Source organism: Lolium rigidum, chromosome 3, assembly GCF_022539505.1.
Source record: "Lolium rigidum isolate FL_2022 chromosome 3, APGP_CSIRO_Lrig_0.1, whole genome shotgun sequence".
Lineage (NCBI taxonomy): Eukaryota > Viridiplantae > Streptophyta > Magnoliopsida > Poales > Poaceae > Lolium > Lolium rigidum.
In genome coordinates this window covers 187,688,366-187,707,065 of record NC_061510.1, presented here as the reverse complement: position 1 = coordinate 187,707,065, position 18,700 = coordinate 187,688,366, and positions in this window count along the sequence as shown.

Sequence of the window (18,700 nt, the reverse complement as noted above, 5' to 3'; positions counted from 1 at the left end):
TGCACCAACAACTTATGCTAAGCAATACAAGCAAGTATGTGATAGCAAGATATATATAACTTCAAGTACGATGGCTATCACAAGGTAAAGTGCATAAGTAAAGAGCTCGGGTATAGAGATAACCGAGGCACGCGGGAGACGATGATTTATCCCGGAGTTCACACTCTTGCGAGTGCTAATCTCCGGTGGAGAGGTGCGGTTGCTTAGTGCTCCCGAACGCCACAAGAGGCTCACCTTGAGGTGTGGTTGCTCGATGCACACCTACGCCACAAAGGCCTCACCTCAAGATGCGGTACTCACACCACACACCGAACGCCACGAAGGCGCCTCACCTAAATCTCCGGTGACCCTCGCCACAAAGGCCTAGGTCACGGTTCCACTAAGGGATTTCCTTCGAGGCGGAAACCGGGCCTTACACAAAGCTTGGGGCACACATCCACAACTTAATTGGAGGCTCCCAAGAAATCGCCACAAAGGCCTCCAATCCGTCTAGGGTTCCAAGAACCCAAGAGTAACAACTTTCTTGCTTTCACCTCCACGAATCACCGTGGAGAACTCAAACCGATGCACCAAATGCAATGGCAAGAACACCACAAAGATGTCCAAATCCTCCACTCTCAAATTCCAACAAAGCTACTAAAGCTATTGGGGGAATAAGAGAGGAAGAACAATATAAGAAGAGGAACACAAAATTTCTCTCCAAGATCTAGATCTAGAGATTCCCTCACAAAGAGGGGAATTTGATTGGTGCAAATATAGATCTAGACCACCTCTCTCTTTTCCTCAAATTTGAGCAAGAATCATGGAGGGATTGGGGGAGAGGAGGAGCTCTCAAGATGCAACAATGGTGGAGAGCCAAAGGTTGAAGAAGAAGTGGCAAGCAGAAGAGAGAGAGAGAGGAAATAAGGCTTAAATAAGGAGACCCCAAAAACTGCCCGTTGGGGCTGGCCTCGACTTGGGGCCGGTAGTACCGGCCAGCAAGGGGCGGTACTACCGCCCGTGAGTGCTGAGCACGCGGAGGGGGAGCGGTACCTCCGGCCGTGGCTGACCGTTACCTCCGGCCGGGCCGGAGCGGTACCACCGGCCGCGGTACCGGCCGCATGTCCCAATACCCTGGAAACATACTGTGAGGCTTGGCCTATTTCCGGTACCACGGGCGGTACCTCGGGCGGTACTACCGCTCGTGCACGGGCGGTACTACCGCTCGTGCTCGGGCGGTACTACCGCTCAGCCCAAACTCCTCTTTTTGGGCAAACTTAGAAAAAGCATAACTTGAGTATCCGGACTCCGATTTTGATGATCTTGGACTCGTTTCGAAGCTAGTAACAAGCTCTACAAGATCATGCAGGGAACCATCATAGTCCAGCAAAGGAGTATAGAAACAAATGATGAAAGGTTTGACCTATCTAAGAAAGACATACCGGTAAAACCTCCAACCTCGAAAATGCAACAAGTTGCCCAAGCAAAAACCATTCTTGATGAACTAGAGCTTGTCATGAGAATACGCACAAGCTCTAAAACATCACATGGATAAGATCCAAATAACAACCAAGAAAGATGATGCAAGGATGCAAAGGTTTGAGCTCTCTCCGAACGATATGATCGAGTTACTCACTCGAGAGCCCTCTTGATAGTACGGCAACTAAACTATAAACCGGTCTCCAACTACACCATGAGACCGGTGAGAAAGAAACCCTATCAAGAGCAAAACTTAACCTTGCGCATTCCACTTGAGCTTGATGATGACGGTCTTGACCGCAACAAGATGGAACGCCTTTCTTGATTGTGCTTGTTTGACGAAGTCTTGTGGATTGCTCCCCCATAATCCACCATGGGAGAGCTTCTTCTTCAGCGCATCTTCACATATCCATGATCACCATATGGATGGCAAGACTCAAGCAAAGGATCTCTTCGAGATGGCTCATCTTGAACTTGCACTACATTATGTTGATGTCTTGAAGTAACTTGAGGGCTCACTTCATCTCCATCTTCAAGACATACTTGACACTTGATATCCTTCATCAATTTCTTCTTATTGCAACCTTGAAGCCAACAAATGGTTCAAGCATTGCCTATGGACAACGCCTACAAATATAACTCAATGCAAACATTAGTCCATAGGGATTGTCATTAATTACCAAAACCACACATGGGGGCTCCATGCACTTTCAGTGTGTCTAGAGAAGAACAGGGCGCCGAAGGAGGTTTCTAGAGAAGAACAAGGTGGGTTGGGTGCTGGGTTAAAGTCGAGCGTTCAAAATATTTGGCGCGCGTTCAAAAGTTTAGGTGCGCGAGGGAGGTGTCTGCTGGTGAAAATTTCCCCATCCTCTTCTTCTTTTTTTTTCTTTTGAGAGCATAGTACAACGCAGACGCTCACAAACACGCACGTACAAACACCCCTATGAACGCACGCACGCACACCCTACCCCTATGAGCACCTCCGAGGGACTGAGCCGGCATATCTTGAGGTTGACGAAGTCACCACTGGCGCCTCCTCTTCTTTTTTGGGCTAATATATTTATCTACAGTATAATATCTATCTATACCTAATACATCTATCTATAGCTCTATCTATCTACATGTTTTTTAATTTTTTTCTATTCTATACATGAGTTTTTGAATTTGAATTTTTTCACTCTGTCAGCCTTCCGGCCAATGCTCATTTGAAGTAATTGAAGTCGTTGATTTGTAGCTTAAAGGTGCTATCTACCGCTCATCATACAAGGACTCTTCAGATCTAACGGCTGTGAATGCACGGATTCGTCACCCATGCTTCCCCTTGGACTGGCGATGCTTGAAAGCCTGAAACACTGGAACCCTCTAGATACTTCGGGGTACCTCACTGCTCCACATTATTAAACAGGCCTTTTCCGACATGGGAAGTCAAAAGTTGGGGGCTCCATGCAGTACATATGAATGCTCGCTAGCTGCATGGTCTAGAAGCGAGACTAGAGTAAATCATCAATTCATCAAATCAATTGGTGTATAATTTTTTTAGGAGCTAAGACGCCGGCATGAACCATTTTCAAGCGTTTAAATTCCTCCTACCTGAAATGATTCTTTAGATTGACATCAACAAGAGAACTCTTTTAGAAAGAGTGAGAGAAAGGGAGATATGATTGCATACACTATTCTTAGAAGGGAAATCATGTACTTGTTCATGGAGAGATACAAGTATATCGACTATCTACACTACAATTTTGAAATAAAAGAAACAAAATTGCAAATGTCTATTCTAACTAAATATGTTGATATTTCTAAATAGTACCAAAGCAATACTTATTCTAAGCTGGGCACCCAACTTCTGAAATGCGCGAGTATTCGTAGGTCGATTTTTTACGTTATTATAATTATTACTAGGCATCACATGTGTTTGCCCGTCCAGTGAAACTCTTTCATTTCATTTTTCTTTTCCGCAAGGTCGGGAGTTGGAGGAAGAGGGATCACACGGGAGGAGACGAAGGGAGCGCAGTCACGGGGCCCCACTTATTTATGGTGCCTATATTTTTTCGGGTGATGCTGACTGTTGTGCAGGGTTGTCAGTGCGCAGGGGGTGCGAGCGAGCGAGGCCGAGAATGAGAGAGATGGTTTTTTTTAGAGGGACAACCGAACGATCCTGAAGGACCCAGATTTCCAATACGCATCAGAGCACAGTTTACAGCAGGACACAAAATAAACAGGAAATTACGTCTAAATCCCTAAGATTTACATGGTAGACCCCAGGCTGAAAGCAAGAAATGCGATCGGGTCCTTAACAGCCACCGTCCGGATTGATCCTCGTCGCAGCCGGGCACGAACAACTTGGCGCGACCAAATCGCCATGGCTACGAGCTCGCACACCATGGCCTCCGAGCTGAGCTAGAAACTCCCTGCCAAAACCGGCAGCCAACGGAGGTGGATAATTGGAGAGATGGAGAGAGAGAGAGAGTCTTGATTCCTCTCTCTTGACAAAGAAGATGGCTGGGAGTTTGCCTACCTAGCGTACGTGACTTGTGCTCACTGAAGTGTGGGACCTCACGCATGGGAACCACACGTAAGTGACAGACTTGTTGCTCTAATAACTCGGGTGATTATTATACTATATTAGTACATAGTTTCCTATGGATCCTTCTTAGTCACTCCAAAATGAAGCTCTTGAGAGGGTTTTTGAAATTTCCATGTTTGAAACCAAAAACCACTTCTCTTCATGCTTGACTTCATAAGACAGAGTTTAGGGTTATGGGGTAGATACATGATTTTTCTGGTTTGAGTATGTCTAGATCGACCTTGTTTATCAACTTGAATGCTTACTATATGACATACAAAGACTATGTGCTTTGGTTTTTCATTTTTTGATTTTTTTGATTTTTTATACCCATTTGAATCTTGGTCAAATCAAGATTTAAACAAGTTAAAAACATGAGTATGAAAAACTAAGCCTCTATCCATTTTAGTCACTCCAAAATGAAGCTCTTGGGAGGTTTTTTGAAATTTCCATGTTTGAAACCAAAAACCACTTCTCTTCATGCTTGACTTCATAAGACAGAGTTTAGGGTTAGGGGGTAGATACATGATTTTTCTGGTTTGAATATGTCTAGACCTTGTTTATCAACTTAATTGAATGCTTACTATATGACATAATTAAGAAGACTATGTGCCTTGGTTTTTCATGTATTTTGATTTATTTTGAATTTTTATGCCCATTTGAATCGTGGTTAAATCCTAGGTTCGACCATGATTTAAACAAGTTTAAAACATGAATATGAAAAATTAAGCATCTATACTTCTTAGTCACTCCAAAATGTAGCTCTTGGGAGGGTTTTTGAAATTTCCATGCTTGAAACCAAAAACCACTTCTCTTCATGCTTGACTTCATAAGACAAAGTTTAGGGTTAGGGGTAGATACATGATTTTTCTGGTTTGAATATGTCTAGACCTTGTTTATCTACTTAATTGAATGCTTACTATATGACATGAGAAGACTATGTGCATTGGTTTTTCATTTTTTTTTGAATTTTATGCCGATTTCAATCTTGGTCAAATCCTAGGTTTGACCATGATTTAAACAAGTTTAAAACATGAATATGAAAAATTAAGCATATATCCTTCTTAGTGACTCCAAAATGAAGCTCTTGGGAGGGTTTTTGAAATTTCCATGTTTGAAACCAAAAACCACTTCTCTTCATGCATGATTGACTTCATAAGACAGAGTTTAGGGTTAGGGGTAGATATATACATGATTTTCTAGTTTGAATATGTCTAGACCTTGTTTGACCAAGGTTTGACCAAGATTTAAACAAGTTTAAAACATGAAAATGATAAGGGAAACCTCCATCCTTCTTAGTCACTCTAAAATCAACTTAATTGAATGCTTACTATATGACATAAAAAGACTATGTGCCTTGTTTTTCATTCATTTTGATTTATTTTGAATTTTTATGCCTATTTAAATCTTGGTAAAATCCTAGGTTTGACCAGTTTAAATCATGAATATGAAAAATTAAGCATCTATCCTTCTTAGTCACTCCAAAATGTAGCTCTTGGGGGGTTTTAAAATTTCCATGTTTGAAACCAAAAACCACTTCTCTTCATGCATGCTTGACTTCATAAGACAGAGTTTAGGGTTAGGGGTAGATATATACATGATTTTTTCTGGTTTGAATATGTCTAGACCTTTTTTATCAACTTTAATGCTTACTATATGACATAAGAATGCTATGTGCTTTGGCTTTTTTTTTTGAATTTTTTTATACCCATATATTTGAATCTTTGTGAAATCCTGGGTTTGACCAGGATTTAAACAACTTTAGAACATGAAAATGAAAAGGTAAGCCTGGATCCTTCTTAGTCACACTCTAAAATGATGCTTTTGGAGGTTCTTGAAATTTCCATGTTTGAAACCAAAAACCACTTCTCTTCATGATTGACTTCATAAGACAGAGTTTAGGGTTAGGGGTAGATACATGATTTTCCTGGTTTGAATATGTCTAGACCTTGTTTATCAACTTAGTCGAATGCTTATTATATATATGACATAAGAAGACTATGTGCCTTGGTTTTTCATTTTTTGATTTTTTTAAAATTCTTATGCCCATTTGAATCTTGGTCAAATCCTAGGTTTAACCATGGTTTAGACAAATTAAAATCATGAATATAAAAATTAAGCATTTATCCTTCTTAGTCACTCCAAAATGTAAATCTTGGGAGGGTTCTTGAAATTTGCATGTTTGAAACCAAAAACCACTTCTCTTCATGCATGCTTGACTTCATAAGACAGAGTTTAGGGTTAGGGGTAGATATATACATGATTTTCTGGTTTGAATATGTCTAGACCTTGTTTATCAACTTGAATGCTTACTATATATATGACATAAGAATGTTATGTCCTTTGTTTTTTCATTCCTTTGTTTTTTTTAGAGGGACAACCGAACGATCCTGAAGGACCCAGATTTCCAATACGCATCAGAGCACAGTTTACAGCAGGACACAAAATAAACAGGAAATTACGTCTAAATCCCTAAGATTTACATGGTAGACCCCAGGTTGAAAGCAAGAAATGCGATCGGGTCCTTAACAGCCACCGTCCGGATTGATCCTCGTCGCAGCCGCGCACGAACAACTTGGCGCGACCAAATCGCCATGGCTACAGAGCCTGGACACCATGGCCTCCGAGCTGAGCTAGAAACGCCCTGCCAAAACCGGCAGCCAACGGAGGTGGATAATTGGAGAGATGGAGAGAGAGAGAGAGTGTTGAAGCCTCTCTCTTGACAAAGAAGATGGCTGGGAGTTTGCCTACCTAGCGTACGTGACTTGTGCTCACTGAAGTGTGGGACCTCACGCATGGGAACCACACGTAAGTGACAGACTTGTTGCTCTAATAACTCGGGTGATTATTATATTGTATTAGTACATAGTTTCCTATGGATCCTTCTTAGTCACTCCAAAATGAAGCTTTTGGGAGGTTTTTGAAATTTCCATGTTTGAAAACAAAAACGACTTCTCTTCATGCATGCTTGACTTCATAAGACAGAGTTTAGCTAGGGGTATGGGGTAGATACATGATTTTCCTGGTTTGAATATGTCTAGACCTTGTTTATCAACTTAATTGAATGCTTACTATATGACATAAGAAGACTATGTGCCTTGGTTTTTCATTTTTTTGATTTTTTCTAAAATTTGTATGCCCATTTGAATCTTGGTCAAATCCTAGGTTTCACCAAGATTTGAATGAGTTTGAAACATGAATATGAAAAAGTAAGCATGTATGCTTCTTAGTCACTTCAAAATGAAACTCTTGGGAGGGTTTTTGAAATTTCCATGTTTGAAACCAAAAACCACTTCTCTTCATGCATGCTTGACTTCATAAGACAAAGTTTAGGGTTTTAGGGGTAGATATATATATACATGATTTTCTGGTTTGAATATGTCTAGACCTTGTTTATCAACTTGAATGCTTACTATATGTATGACATATAAGAATGCTATGTCCTTTGTTTTTTCATTCTTTTGATTTTTTTCTGAATTTTTATGCCCATTTGAATCTTTTGGTCAAATCCTAGGTTTGACCAAGATTTAAACAAGTTTAAAACATGAAAATGAAAATGGAAGCTTGTATCCTTCTTAGTCACTCTAAAATGAAGTTTTTGGGAGGTTTTTGAAATTACCATGTTTGAAACCCAAAACCACTTCTCTTCATGCTTGACTTCATAAGACAGAGTTTAGGGTTATGGGTAGATACATGATTTTGTATGGTTTGAATATGTCTAGACCTTGTTTATCAACTTGAATGCTTACGATGTGACATAGGAAGACTATGTACTTTGGTTTTCATTTTTCTGATTTTTTTAAATTTTGTGTCCATTTGAATCTTGGTCAAATCCTAGGTTTGACCAAGATTTAAACAAGTTTAAAACATGAAAATGAAAAGGTAATCATGGATCCTTCTTAGTCACTCTAAAATGAAGCTTTTGGGATGTTCTTGAAATTTCCATGTTTGAAACCCAAAACGACTTCTCTACATGCTTGCTTGACTTAAGACAGAGTTTAGCTAGGGTTAGGGGGTAGATACATGATTTTCCTGGTTTGAATATGTCTAGACCTTGTTTATCAACTTAATTGAATTCTTACTATATTACATAAGAAGACTATGTGCCTTTGGATAGCATCTACTGCACTATGTGTGAACATGTATGCACTATGTGTGTGTGCTATAACTTGTATGTCTTTCAAATTTGAACCAAATTTGAATAAGTTTGAAATATTTGAAATGGGGCTTTTGGCTTAAACGTTCGAAACCCAAAACGATTTCTCTTCATGCTAGATTTCATTAGACCGAGTTTAGGGTTAGGGGGTAGATACATGATTTGTCTGGTTTGAATATGTCTAAACCTTGTTTATCAACTTGAATGCTTACTATATGACATCAGAATACTATGTGCTTTTGTTTTTCATTTTTCTAATTTTTTTCTGAATTTTATGCCCATTTGAATCTTGGTCAAATCCTAGATTTGACCAAGATTTAAACAAGTTTCAAACATGAAAATTTCCATGTTTGAAACCCAAAACCACTTCTCTTCATGATTGACTTCATAAGACAGAGTTTAGGGTTAGGGGTAGATATGTACATGATTTTTTCTGGTTTGAATATGTCTAGACCTTGTTTATCAACTTTAATGCTTACTATATGACATAAGAATGCTATGTGCTTTGGTTTTTCATTCTTTTCATTTATTTATGAATTTTTATGCCCATTTGAATCTTGGTCAAATCCTAGGTTTGACAATGATTAAAACAAGTTTAAAACATGAATATGAAAAATTAAGCATCTATCCTTCTTTAGTCACTCCAAAATGTAACTCTTGGGAGGGTTTTTGAAATTTCCATGTTTGAAACCAAAAACCACTTCTCTTCATGCATGCTTGACTTCATAAGACAGAGTTTATGGTTTTAGGGGTAGATATATATATACATGATTTTCTGGTTTGAATATGTCTAGACCTTGTTTATCAACTTGAATGCTTACTATATATATGACATAAGAATGTTATGTCCTTTGTTTTTTCATTCTTTTGATTTTTTTCTGAATTTTTATGCCCATTTGAATCTTTTGGTAAAATCCTAGGTTTGACAAAGATTTAAACAAGTTTAAAACATGAAAATGAAAAGGGAAGCTTGTATCCTTCTTAGTCACTCTAAAATGAAGTTTTTGGGAGGTTTTTGAAATTACCATGTTTGAAACCCAAAACCACTTCTCTTCATGCTTGACTTCATAAGACAGAGTTTAGGGTTAGGGGTAGATACATGATTTTGTTTGGTTTGAATATGTCTAGACCTTGCTTATCAACTTGAATGCTTATGATATGACATAAGAAGACTATGTACTTTGGTTTTCATTTTTCTGATTTTTAAATTTTGTGTCCATTTGAATCTTGGTCAAATCCTAGGTTTGACCAAGATTTAAACAAGTTTAAAACATGAAAATGAAAATGTAATCATGGATCCTTCTTAGTCACTCTAAAATGAAGCTTTTGGGATGTTTCTTGAAATTTCCATGTTTGAAACCCAAAACGACTTCTCTACATGCATGCTTGACTTCATAAGACAGAGTTTAGGGTTAGGGGTAGATATATACATGATTTTCTGGTTTGAATATGTCTAGACCTTGTTTATCAACTTGAATGCTTACTATATATATGACATATAAGAATGCTATGTCCTTTGTTTTTTCATTCTTTTGATTTTTTTCTGAAATTTTATGCCCATTTGAATCTTTTGGTCAAATCCTAGGTTTGACCAAGATTTAAACAAGTTTAAAACATGAAAATGAAAAGGGAAGCTTGCATCCTTCTTAGTCACTATAAAATCAACTTAATTGAGAATGCTTACTATATGAATCCATAGGAAACTTTGTTCTAATGCACTATAATAATCAACCGAGTTTTTACACCAACGGGTATGTCACTTACGTGTGGTGCCCATGCGTGAGGTCCCGCACTTCAGTGACCACAAGTCACGTGCAATAGGTACGCAAACTCCCGGCCATTTTCTTTGTCAAGAGAAGACGCATCAGGATGCGTATTGGAAGTCTCTGGGTCCTTCAGGATCCTTCGGTTGTCCCTCTCACAAAAAGAACAAATCTCTCACATTCTCGGCCTCGCTCGACTCGCTCGCTCGCTCGCACCTCCTGCTCACTGACAAACCCTGCACAACAGTCAACATCATCACCCGAAAAAGGGGAGACACCATAATGCTCTCCCTTCTTCTCTCCTTCCGAGTGATCCCTCTTCCTCCGAGTTTCACTCGACGGGCAAACACATATGTGCTGCATAGTAATAATAAAAAGGTACTCCGCAGAAAAATCGACCTACGAATCTATAATTAAATAGGTTAAACTAGGGGTTTCCCAGTACTACAGATCAAGGTTCAAAAAAATCCAACTACGGGGTTCGAACAACCCCATTTCTAATCAAAGATTTTTTCGACGTCATCCAAATGGCCTCAAACTATAGCATGGGCGGATCCAGACTATAGCCAAGGGGGGGCAGCTGCCCCACTCAATTTTCTGAAATCTTGTAATATGTTAAGCTAAAGGCTGGTTTGCCCGCACTTAGAAATGATATTTGCATCACTTATCATATGTTTGCCCATTTGAATCTTGTCAAATCATAGATTTGACCAAGATAATTTAAACAAGTTTAAAACATGAAAATGAAAAGGGAAGCTTGTATCCTTCTTAGTCACTCTAAAATGAAGTTTTGGGAGGTTTTTAAAATTTCCATGTTTGAAACCCAAAACCACTTCTCTTCATGCTTGACTTCATAAACATGAAAATGAAGACTATTTGCTAACGGAGGGAGTAAGCACTCTTGCTATCAAAAGTACCAAACGATGCATACCAAAATGATTTTTTAGAGGAATACTAGATCAGATTATTTAATTTTATATTAGCAGGCCAAAATCGAACCCCGTAGTTGCATTTTCTGAAATTGATCCGTAGTACTGGGCAGAACCCTAGTTTAACTTATTTAATAATAGATTCGTAGGTCGATTTTTTCACGTTATTATTATTATTACTAGGCAGCACATGTGTTTGCCCGTCCAGTGAAACTCTTTCATTTCATTTTTCTTTTCCGCAAGGTCGGGAGTCGGAGGAAGAGGGATCACACGGGAGGAGACGAAGGGAGAGCAGTCACGGGCCCCCACTTATTTATGGTGTCTATATTTTTTCGGGTGATGCTGACTGTTGTGCAGGGTTGTCAGTGCGCAGGGGGTGCGAGCGAGCGAGGCCGAGAATGAGAGAGATGTTTTTTTAGAGGGACAACCGAACGATCCTGAAGGACCCAGATTTCCAATACGCATCAGAGCACAGTTTACAACAGGACACAAAATAAACAGGAAATTACGTCTAAATCCCTAAGATTTACATGGTAGACCCCAGGCTGAAAGCAAGAAATGCGATCGGGTCCTTAACAGCCACCGTCCGGATTGATCCTCATCGCAGCCGGGCACGAACAACTTGGCGCGACCAAATCGCCATGGCTACAGAGCCTGCACACCATGGACTCCGAGATGAGCTAGAAACGCCCTGCCAAAACCGGCAGCCAACGGAGGTGGATAATTGGAGAGATGGAGAGAGAGAGAGTCTTGATGCCTCTCTCTTGACAAAGAAGATGGCTGGGAGTTTGCCTACCTAGCGTACGTGACTTGTGCTCACTGAAGTGTGGGACCTCACGCATGGGAACTACACATAAGTGACAGACTTGTTGCTCTAATAACTCGGGTGATTATTATATTGTATTAGTACATAGTTTCCTATGGATCCTTCTTAGTCACTCCAAAATGAAGCTTTTGGGAGAATTTTGAAATTTCCATGTTTGAAACCAAAAACAACTTCTCTTCATGCATGCTTGACTTCATAAGACAGAGTTTAGCTAGGGGTATGGGGTAGATACATGATTTTCCTGGTTTGAATATGTCTAGACCTTGTTTATCAACTTAATTGAATGCTTACTATATGACATAAGAAGACTATGTGCCTTGGTTTTTCGTTTTTTTGATTTTTTCTAAAATTTGTATGCCCATTTGAATCTTGGTCAAATCTTAGATTTCACCAAGATTTGAATAAGTTTGAAACATGAATATGAAAAAGTAAGCATGTATGCTTCTTAGTCACTTCAAAATGAAACTCTTGGGAGGGTTTTTGAAATTTCCATGTTTGAAACCAAAAACCACTTCTCTTCTTGCATGCTTGACTTCATAAGACAAAGTTTAGGATTTTAGGGGTAGATATATATATACATGATTTTCTGGTTTGAATACGTCTAGACCTTGTTTATCAACTTGAATGCTTAGTATATATATGACATATAAGAATGCTATGTCCTTTGTTTTTTTCATTCTTTTGATTTTCTTCTGAAATTTTATGCCCATTTGAATCTTTTGGTCAAATCCTAGGTTTGACCAAGATTTAAATAAGTTTAAAACATGAAAATGAAAAGGGAAGCTTGTATCCTTCTTGGTCACTCTAAAATGACGTTTTTGGGAGGTTTTTGAAATTACCATGTTTGAAACCCAAAACCACTTCTCTTCATGCTTGACTTCATAAGATAGAGTTTAGGGTTATGGGTAGATACATGATTTTGTATGGTTTGAATATGTCTAGACCTTGTTTATCAACTTGAATGCTTACGATATGACATAAGAAGACTATGTACTTTGGTTTTCATTTTTCTGATTTTTTTAAATTTTGTGTCCATTTGAATCTTGGTCAAATCCTAGGTTTGACCAAGATTTAAACAAGTTTAAAACATGAAAATGAAAAGGTAATCATGGATCCTTCTTAGTCACTCTAAAATGAAGCTTTTGGGATGTTCTTGAAATTTACATGTTTGAAACCCAAAACGACTTCTCTACATGCATGCTTGACTTAAGACAGAGTTTAGCTAGGGTTAGGGGGTAGATACATGATTTTCCTGGTTTGAATATGTCTAGACCTTGTTTATCAACTTAATTGAATGCTTACTATATTACATAAGAAGACTATGTGCCTTGGTTAGCATCTACTGCACTATGTGTGAACATGTATGCACTATGTGTGTGCTATAACTTGTATGTCTTTCAAATTTGAACCAAATTTGAATAAGTTTGAAATATTTGAAATGGGGCTTTTGGCTTAAACGTTCGAAACCCAAAACGATTTCTCTTCATGCTAGATTTCATTAGACCGAGTTTAGGGTTAGGGGTAGATACATGATTTGTCTGGTTTGAGTATGTCTAAACCTTGTTTATCAACTTGAATGCTTCACTACAAGAAAAATTCTGATAGACAACGTCTCAAAATCGTCCGCTAAGGGGTATTTTTCGTCGCCTATGGGCCTAACCCGACGATATGGGTTCTGTTGTCGAAACTGCGTCAGGCAAAGTCCTACTACGATTTTTTCGGTCCGTCGCGCTTGGGCGCCCTTCCGCCACGGAAAATCGGACCGTTGCCCAAGTGTTTCCGGGAGCCCGTTGACTGCTGACGTCATGCAAACTGACATGTGGCAGACGCCGTTAACTGGCAGTTAACGGCGTTAACCGGCTGAAACCCCGTGGTAGATGTTAGGCCCACACGAGGCCTGCCATGTCTTAAGCGGGCCGACCCATTAAGTTTGCGGGCCGGGCCAGCTGACTTAGTTTGACCGGTCAACTATATAGCTGGGCTGGTCCATTAGTTACGTGGGCCGGGCCTAACCTCTAAGGTTGACTGGTCAAAACATTAATGGGCCGGCCCACTAAGCATGTGGGCCGGGCCGAATGCACTCGTTTGACCGGTCAACAGGCAAAAGGGCCGGCCCACAAGACATGTGGGACCCACTTTCCTATTATCGGGCCGGCCCATTTACCAAGTGGGGTCCACCTTAAAGCAAGTGGGCCGGCCCAAGAAGGTATTGGGCCGGCCCATTTAGTACGTGGGGTCCACATTAGATCAAATGGGCTGGCCCAACAAGCCAGGGGCCGGGCCAAAAGCACAGGTGAAAGATAGTGGGCCGGGCCAAAAACACAGGTGGGTCCCACATTCCAGTTAAAGGGCCGGCCCATTTAGTACGTGGGGTCCACCATATAGCAAGTGGGCCGGCCCAACAAGATAGTGGGCCGGGCCAAAAGCAAAGGTGGGTCCCACTTTCCTGTTAAAGGGCCGGCCCATTTAGTATGTGGGGTCCACCATATAGCATGTGGGCCGGCCCAACACGCTAGTGGGCCGGGCCAAAAACACAGGCGGGACCCACTTTCCTGTTAAAGGGCCGGCCCATTTAGTATGTGGGGTCCACCATAGCAAGTGGGCCGGCCCAACACGCTAGTGGGCTGGGCCAAAAACACAGGTGGGTCCCACTTTCCTCTTAAAGGGCCGACCCATTTAGTATGTGGGGTCCACCACAAAAGCAATTGGGCTGGCCCAACTAGTTAGTGGGCCGACCCAGTAGTGGGTGGGGTCCACCTTAAAGCAAGTGGGCCAGCCTAATTAGAGTGTGGGGTCCACCGTAAATCAAGTGGGCTGGCCCAATAAGTAAGTGGGCCAGCCCGTTTAGTTGATGTTTATATGCCGGCATAATAGGCACTTTAGGATTTTGCGGGCCGGCACATATGTGATTTCGCTTAATTTGGCCGTTTAAGGGATGGGAATTCGTGATTTAGATACTGAGAATATTTACGCAGCATTGATTTCTGTCGGATAGCCTCACTTACCACAAGCACCAAACAAAAATTGCGCGAAAGAACTATAAAAACTAACTAAATATTACATCAGCTGCAAGGCTTTGAAAAAATATTACAGAACCCAGAGAAATTGAATGGTAATTAAACCTAGCAATACAATGAAGCGATCCGGCAATCTTTTAAGTTGTCTATGCAGCACCTATATCTGAAACAAAGACATTAGAAGTTAAGACAGCAACAATGGAAAGGCAAAGACACTACAATATTGTTTGCCAAAGAATTTGGAACTCATCATTTCGTCGTTATAACAAGATCATTGTAATGCGCACAATAAGCAAACAAAGAGTGCATGCCGCATACCAACAACCAATATAATAGAGCATGTTAGAATGAAACAACAGACTTACTACTATCGAGTCCCATGCAAACCAACATGTTCGGGGAGTACAAAATTGGCATGAACAACATAGTAGCGAGGCTATAAATTTTGTAACAACAATCGAGCAAGATGAAGTTATGATGGCTACATCTACAGAGCATGGAATGTAAACCAAAAATAGAAGTTACGATGGCAAAAGCTAAAGAGGAGGGAATGTGAACCAACATGTGCCAAGTGCAATTACTTCATTTTGGCCGTGAACTAAATAATACTCCTGAACTTATAGTGAAGGGGATGCAAATCAAGATGTTTCGGGATATAAACTTGTAATGAGCAACACATAGAGGATAGTTAATGCTGGAGCTTAGGATGGACCGGATACGTAATATAGTGGGATCACCTGTGAACTTGTATAAGAGGGAATGCAAACCAATATGTTCAGCTTTACATATGTGAGCGTCATGCCAAGTCGAGAGAAACAAGTCAATAATGCAGCTTTTGAAGAACAAGATGGCACGCAAAATTATTATCTAGTAGTATGACAAGTTTTTTTGTACTACCAGGCTAGATAGCAGAGTGATAGCATGCCAAACTAAGTCCTTACTTTGTTAGCTTACAATGAACTAGATACAAAACAATGGCATCACCTGTAGTACATGGAACGCAAGCCAACATGTTCATGGAGTAAAAAATTGGCACAAACAACATAGTAGCAGGCCATAATTTTTGTAACAACGACTGAGCAAGATAAAGTTATGATGGCTAGATCTACAGAGCAGGGAATGTAAACCAAATATAGAAGTTACGATGCCAAAAGCTATAGAGCAGGGAATGCGAACCAACATGTGCAATTACTTAAAATTGGCCATGAACTAAATAATAGCAGGATGTTACTATAATACCTATAATTTTTGTAACAACGACTGAGCAAGATAGAAGTTATGATGGATACATCTACAGAGAAGGGAATGCAAACCAAAATGTTCAATCGCTTAAAGTTAGCAATGAACTAGAAAATAGCAAGGTGTTACGGTCATATCTAGGAATGAACTAAAAGAGCTTCAGACAAACAAGCATCCGAACCCGGAACATGGCGCTAAAACAAGGGACTTACATTAGGAGAAGCACTCTGTGGGAGTCACAGCAGATCTTCCTGGGGTTGATAGATCCGGTGATGAAGTACGCTACATGTGCTACTTGGGGTTGGAGAGACAGCCATTACACTTCATGGTTATTCATCTCATCTACAAAAACGTAACGGCGCGTCGTTAGCACAAACAGGTTCCCCCAAGATTAAACAAGAACTTGCAGGCAAGCAATAGAAAAGCGACAGTACAAGAGTTTAGATCATGCACGGCGCCGGTGAAGCAGATCCGGTTCATGCACAGCGGTGTCGGTGAGCAAGATCCGATGCGGTGGAAGACGGATCCGGTGAAGCGGCTCCGGTGGGGTGGACGATACCGCACCTGAAGCGACTGCGGTAGACTGCTGGATGAGCATATGGTTTCGAGGTTCGGCGGGGATGATCCGGTCCGGTTGATGACGGCGTCAATGAAGCGGCTGCGGCGGGCAGCCGGATGACGAGGATCGCGAGGGCTCGGGTAGGCCAGGGAAGTCCGGCGGGGATGTTCCGGTGCGGTGGTCGTGGAGGTGGGAGAGAGGGACTTGGGAAGTTCCGGTGGGTGGTCTGAGGAAAATGAATTTTTTGGGAGGGTTTCCGGGCTAGGGAGGTGGTGATCCAAAAAATGACGGGCAGACTCCCCCACCAACCGACTTTGCTGCCATCTCCACAGGGGTAGAATGGGAATTTGGAAGCGTGTGAAATTTTTGTATTTTGTGGGCGGGAAGTTTTGCCGCTATGAGATTTTGAATTTGGCTACCGTCCAAGTATAATGATAAAAAATTGTGACACCGTACTAGTACCTCTGTTCAAGGCCGAGTGCAAAATCAAATCATCATCACATTAAATACTGGTCACTACCATGATCATGATCTATCTCTGAAATTAGCGTATCCGCTAGATCTTGCAAAGTATAATGATAAAAAGAATTGTGAGACCGTACTAGTACTTCTCTTCTAGGCCGAGTGCAACAGCAAATCATCATCACGTTGAAAATTTGTTACCATGATCATGATCTATCTCTGAAATTGGTGCATCCGCTATATCTTGCAAAGTATAATGATAAAGAATTTGTGAGACGGTACTTATGTTCAAGCCCGAGTGCAACATCAAATCATCATCACATTGAAATTTGTTACCATGATCATGATCTATCTCTGAATTTGGCGCATCCGCTAAATCTTGCAAGTATAATGATATAGAAATTGTAATACAGTAGTAGTACTTCTGTTCAAGGTCGAGTGCAACATCAAATCATCATCACGTTGAAAATTTGTAACCATGATCCTCTGAAAATGGGCGCATCCGCTAAAACTTGCAAAGTATAATGATACAAAATTGTGAGACCGTACTAGTACTTATGTTCAAGGTCGAGTGCAACATCAAATCATCATTACATTGAATATTGTGTTACCATGATCATGATCTATCTCTGAATTTGGAGCATCCGCTAAATCTCGCAAAGTATAATGATAAAAAAATTGTGAGACTGTACTAGTAGTTATGTTCAAGGCCGAGTGCAGGATCAAATCATCATCACGTTGAAATTTGTTACAACGATAATGCCATATCTCTAAAATTGGCGCATCCGCTAAATCTTCCACATGGCGCATCTCGGTGCAGAGCAACAGGTCGGTGATATCAAGGTTGAGGCGTCGGTAGCGTCATCGGGCTCTCTTCTCTTGATAGATCTTCTACATAGCGCGGCGCACCACCTGCCGAGAAGAAGTCACATGTGAGACCGAGGTGGAGACGTCGCCGGCATCCTCGAGGCGCGGCCGCCCTTCTACGAGCCAGCGTAGACTCAAGGTATGAATCCATGCGTTGTCGCGCCCTTCTGCCGATGAAGTGGGGTGCCTTAGATTTATTGTTCATCTCTGACAATTATTTCGAGCTGAACATGTGTGCTCTTTCTCTGAATATATTGCTTGAAAAGCTAACCAAGTTACTTAAATTCACTTTGTTCTTAATCTTGCGTGCTAATTTGGTTATTTTTGCTGACGGTGGTGCGCGCAATGAGATTTATTTGTGGGTGTGTTGAGCTATTAGGCCTAAGTCGAAATCCTCAGCTAAACGAGGCCTCGGCTTAACACATAAAAAAGGTGTTCAATCTCGCCCACAATGTCCTCTTCTTTCCTCTTCCTTTGTTGGAACTTGTTTTGCAAACTCGCCAGTCTTATACCTTAATAAATGGGCAAACTGAGCACGTTGTAGCTGATCCTTTTATTAATGAAGCAGCTATATTAGTCAATAAGATTGCCTTAGAGCAAGTACAATAAGGTCTAGTCAGCTGGCTGCAAGGATTAAAATAATATATTTGTGTCTAGTTGGAGGAGAGAGAAGAGGAGAGAGAATGTGAGTGGGCTCTTATGCAAGAGCTAGCTCTAGCACGTGCTCCTAGGCAAGGTGTGTGAATGAAAGGTGGGTTATCCATTGAAAAAGTAGTACTGTACATTCTTATAGCCAACTATTGTACTTGTTGGCTATATGTTGGCTATAGATGACATGGCATCTTGCTTATAGCCAAC